Raw genomic sequence first — 5,943 nt, 5'->3', positions numbered from 1 at the left:
CCTGATTTGCTGCTGTCGATATTGATTTGTTAATTGAGAGCTATGAATTTTAATGAAGTGATTATGTTAACTGGTGCTTCAGAACTTTTTTACCTTCTTTGTATGTCTATATAAATGTTTTAGAAGATGTTTTGACGAATGTAGCTGTGTGAATTTGATTTTGGTGATTGTATTTTTTAAATGTTGGTGTATTTTTGCATCTTTACGCTTGTTTTCACATTGATAATTTCCTGTTTTTTTATTGCATTTTGCAAGATTGGAGACAGAGAGATGTGGATTGATGGTAAATGGTAAAAATGTTGCTATTTTTGGTTTTGAAATTATAAAGAGTTTTAAAAATCTCTTGTGATTCAAAAGATAATTATATTCTCATTACAGTTTTGTTTGTGAACTTTTAAAACATTTTCAAATCTTGAAGAGACTTAGTGGGGCACTATGGCTTGAATGTTAAAGCCCAGGCTTCCACGCCAGCTTGTACTTATGTCTCCTACTTAGCCTCTACTCTGTAAGATTAAAAGAGGGAAGTTAAGTTCACATATATCCCAAATTTAATTCACAAAATATTTGTGGAAAATTGTAAAATATTTACAGATTAGGTAGAGAAGCAACTAAACTTTACATGCAAGTCATTGAATGAAGTCGGAGGTAGTTTTGAAGGAATCTTGTGTGTCTTGTTTTAGTTGGTTAGTTGTTTAGTGCCACACTCAGCAATTTTCCAGCTCTATGGCAGCAGTCTGTAAACAATTGAGTCTAGATCAAACAATCCAGTGATCTACAGCATGAGCATCATTCAACATGGGTGGAATCTGATGACACGTGTCAACTAAGGCAGTGAGCTTCACCACTGGTTTAGTCCATGATCGCCTACATCTCCATTCGTCTCTTGTCTCCAATCGCCGATAAAAACAAACCTGACTAATTAGGATGAAAAAATGCCCCCCTACTTTTATAATAAAACCGTCTGACCAGGGCTTTAGTGATCTTGATTGACTGTTGTTATAAGAATATTTAGTGGAGTAGGAAGATCAGTGTATCCGATATGAATTCCATTATTTATTTAGATGAAAAGCATTGGTGAATGAACTTTCTACTTTTAGTTGTGATTATTTTTATAAATGGCCTAACATGTCAAAATATAAGCAACTTTTTTGTCAAGTTTTTATGTATTAGAGATACATATTAGCTTGGTCCGCCGTGTGCAAAGGCAATAATTTTACATGATTTGTTGTGTTTTTTATCTCACTTTTGATATGGTGAAAGTTTGGTTTAAATTCTTTTCTGCTCAAAGTGTAAATATTCTTCTTTACCATTAGGCAGATAATGTTTAGAGTGTTGTTATTTTTCCCCTTAAAACCAAATAATATAATATTTTCTAATGTTAATTAAATTTGTCCTTTGCCCAATATCCCTAACTTCAAGGACAATTCCATCCACACTCCCTTTACAAGACTACATTTAAACAGTGTGCCATACAAACTCTTACAAAAAGTGCATAATGGTGATTCTCTAATTTCAGTTTTGAGTAAATAAATATTAGTTGTTAAAGTATTCTGAATAATCTTGTATTGGAAATATTTTTAATATACACTCTGTGTACATCTATTGGGCGTTAAATGTATGTATCCTAATCACTCTAGGCAAATTGTCTTCCTAATATTTCTACAAATTAAGATGTTAAGTATCTTTTGATGTCAATAAATAAAGTCATTTTATACCTCTGTATACCTCTTTTTCTTTCAAATAGAGGAGTCCAGTTTCAGATCATAGGGTGACGCTCGTTTATCATTACGTAATCTGTGGTCAACAGACCATGAAGCGTTGTCTTAAGAATGTAGGTGAATAGAGATATAGGCGAATAGAGTGACAACCCCTACGATTACGGCAAGCATTGGTTTCTGAAGAACACTTCTAATCCGTGTCTTCATGTGTTGAAGCAATCTCGTTTGGGGTTTGATATTTTCAAATAGTTAGATACTTGGACATAGCAGAAAGTAAATAAAGCTTCAGTTTCTCTTTTACTGAAAACAGGTTTCTGTTGAGTTATATAAGATGCTTTGATCATTGTGAATATTTTGTTCTGACATAGTGGACGAGTGAATGGGATGGTGAAGGATGCTAGAGATGGGCTCCACACATTGTACCTACTGAACTCTTCCTTTGTTATGGAGAAAGACACTATTTTTACCTCTCAGCTGCAGCACTGCTCTCATCAGGAATATGTCTTTGTTTGTTGTTACCTCCACACTCCGCAACACACATATATTGGTCTGTAAATAACCAAGTTTGGTTCAGACAAACCAGTGATTGACATCATGAGCATCATTCCATCCAGTATGCGCACAGTGACATTAGTCAGGTCTGACCAATGATTTCGTTTGTTGTCTCTTTGATAAGAAGTGGAAATTGATATTTGTACCCAGACTGTTTCAACAGCAGTCTTGAAGTTGGTTAATCAATAAATCAGTAAAAAAGCATATTCATCCCTTGGTAAGAAATACAGTACTTGTTTATTGTAGTAAAAATAGTATCTTTACATCCATACCTGGATTCCCTACAGATCCTACAGAAATGAATCCTACTTTCCTTCTTACAGTATTTGGGAAGAATATGCTCTTACGTAAGCATAAACCCAAAATAATTTTCCTGATCACATATCAACATCTTATTTTTTTATTATCATTTTAGTGTGGGCGAGATCTCTTCATAATATTGATACAAAGCAGTATAGAAAACTATCATGTCTGTGTAAATATCAAAGGTTTGAAATAAGAAAAAATATTTATGATGAATTCTTTTCCTGTCGTTATTTTGTATTTTCTGAAGCTTATTTTTGTGTAGCATCACACCCATATAAACTTACAAACTGTACGACTCCGTTATTTAGCTTGCTCCTAATGCTTGTGTCAACAACGTACTACACTGAGGGGATGTGTCAACAGTGTCTTGGCTCATTTGTGGAAAAACTATTTCTTCACAACTGCTTATTACCAGTTACAACTGATACTTTGGTTTAGCAATTAGTAACTGCATTACAATTGATTACAAAACATCACAAAAACAAAGTAGTTCTGTCCATATGTGTATTGGCTGGTTTTGCTATAAAGAGTTAGCATGGCTGGTTTTGCTATAAAGAGTTAGCATGGCTGGTTTTGCTATAAAAGCATGAACAGGGCTTCCTTTGTATAATTGCAAGTGATTGATTTCATATCATTCTTTACACTTTGCTGTGTTTATGATTAAATCAGACAGTGGGATAGCTGAGAGGGTAAAGCCTTCGCTCATCACACCGAAGACCCAGGTTCAATTCCCACATATGTACAATATGTGAAGACCATTTCTGATGTCCTCCACTGTGATATTGGTGGAATACTGCTAAAAGCATCATATCTCACTCACTCACTATGACTAAATCATCTTTATGTGAAGCTCACTTGTTTCTGTTTATAGAGGTATTACAGAATAAAATGCATGTTCATTTATAACAGTGTTGATGCAGTGATATATGTAGGTGATTACAAGACAAGACATCTGACACAGGTATTCTATTTATACACGTAACACTCCATAAACTCTGTCTTGCCACACCTTTCTTAAAACCCTTCAACCACTGTAACTAGTTTAAGAAATCCTAAACCTTTTGACATGGCCCCCCAGGAAGATCCCTCCTCATGGCACCTGTAGATATACTTGGGGGCTCTGCATTACCTGCAATATGGCTGTCTCGTCAGACCAGAAAGATGTGATTTACATTCACAACTAATTGTGCTTTTTGATGTGTGGCAATTTTGCGGTACACTTCCAAAGCTTTGAAGATTTCTGTAAAAGACCCACCCAGCGTGTATATTTAAAAAGAAGTTGACCCAGACCTACTTTGACCTAACATTGCTGCAACAGTCTTTATAGGTCAGGAATGTTAAGGTCTATGCTACAGAAACACATCATAATCTGTGTGAGTCATAAGCAGTTGTTTGGGACATAGTATCTAGAGGAAATAATGGTGTGTAATGTTAAAGGTCTGTGTTGCAGAAACATAGTATAATCAGTGTGAGTCATAGCAGTTTTGGAAATAGTATTTGAAGGAAATAAAGGTGTGTAAGTCACTGGTGGTAGTCTTGTTGAGTTGTTTCAGCTGTTGATGAACTTTTTAAAATGTTACTTCATTCTTCCTTGTTTTCCCATTTTGTTTTGTTTGTTTGTCTGTTTTACAGTTTCAGAACAATTGAACTTGCCCTTATTTGATTCTGATCTGAAATTGAGATGCTGGTTTCATTTCAGCCAGGAAATAAAATAGCAGCTAATTTCTGGTAAACATGTGTAAATATAGAAACTTTTCTTAGGATGTAAGTGCTTAGATGTTGTGTTTAATGGCAACCAGGCCTCAGGATGTTGTTTTAGTCAGTTTTCTTCTCATCTTCATTGTTTTACAAAAATGAAGAGTGTTTCTTTGGAGCTGCTTTCAGCTGCCACCAAAGCCTTCCTAACATGATGTTTTATGCAAATTCCAAGACATAGACAAAGGCACCACTGTTCTTTCATACTGTCTTGGACAAGCTCCAATTACAGTATTGATAGTTTGAAAAAATAGGAACATGATCTTGGGTTTTAATTTGATATTGGCATTCTCTGATTTCTGATGAATCATATTTTCTCCTGTTGATACCACTGATGGTGGTTTATGAGAATAAATAAGTTGAAAGAAGTTGATATGATTCATGATGTATCTATGTATCAGTTTATATTTTAATACATGTACTGTGGAAACTTTTCAAAAGTAATACTTCTATGGCGTTTAAGGATTCAGCTGTGTTAGTATTAAAGTGATCAATGCTGTCATCAAGACTGGAATTCCAATATGGATGTTAGGTAGCCATCTTGGATTTTATGAGAGAATTTGAAAACATCTCAGAATTGTCTAAAGTCTGAGTGGTTGAGTTGGTCACCACATGACCTTCCAAGATTTATTCAGGTATTTTGACTGGAAACAAAAATGCCTGCTCATTGCTGTATTCCTACTGTTTGACCAATCACTAATGTTTGCTGTCTCGGCAAAGTGACATTGATGTAACTGGAAACATGCTGCCCTAGACATCTCTCAGACAAATGTCTAAAAAAACTGATGATTACAAATTTCATGTCCAACGCTTTTATGTTCAGATTGTATCATGGAGATTTGTTCTTGATTATCTGTCTGCAGTAAGCTTGTATATTTTCAACGTCTCGTCTGTGAGCACCGAGCCTTTGATGCTGAAACTAAACATGAATGATCCCAACATTGATGTCGCTAATCAAATTACCAAGATGGTGGCTAAATCAGCCATATTGGAAATGTCAATTTTCCATTTTTCTCACAGTTATGCCTATATTGTCATGAAATACTTTAATACTTGTTTTCTCTGTGTTCCCATGACATATTCTCATTCAATACAAAACATCCAAATGCATTAGTATCATGTTCTATATTTATTATATATCCTCTTGTCTCGCATTAATCTGAAACTTTGAGAAAGAAAAAGTGTCAGAGTTTCAATACAGAATCAAGGATGCAATACAGAATTTGACCATGTCATCCATCTTGCAACACTCGTATTACTTTCATAAGTTTACACTAGTATATGATTTAGTAATGTATAATGTGCACAGGTGTCAATTTCGTTTTTGTCCTGTTGTATATATTTTTATCCCCCTGTGATGTTTTTTATTATGACAGAGGTGTGTATAACACACACTGGTGGGTTTATTATTAAAATTCAAGCTATATGGTCTGTAAATAATCTTGTCTAAGCCAACAACCCAGTGATTGACAGTAAGAGCATCAATCTATGCACTGTGAATTCATTGATAAACCCAGTCAGAGCGCCTGACCACCCATCTGTCAGTAACCTCTTGCTGCAAGTTGAAGACTAATTCTAATCCAGCTCCTAATGGGTTGGACTAGAGCTGGCA

General features: G+C 35.0%; 1 protein-coding gene across 2 annotated transcripts in view; it reads left to right on the top strand.

Moving 5' to 3' along the window:
- Positions 1-5,943, top strand: part of LOC137265586 (phosphatidylinositide phosphatase SAC2-like) — a 345,091-nt gene that overhangs the window by 177,932 nt on the left and 161,216 nt on the right. The window lies entirely within an intron of this gene.

The sequence above is a fragment of the Haliotis asinina genome, chromosome 15 (genome assembly GCF_037392515.1).
Source record: "Haliotis asinina isolate JCU_RB_2024 chromosome 15, JCU_Hal_asi_v2, whole genome shotgun sequence".
In the NCBI taxonomy this organism is placed as follows: Eukaryota; Metazoa; Mollusca; class Gastropoda; order Lepetellida; family Haliotidae; genus Haliotis; species Haliotis asinina.
This window is presented reverse-complemented; position numbering and strand designations above follow the sequence as displayed.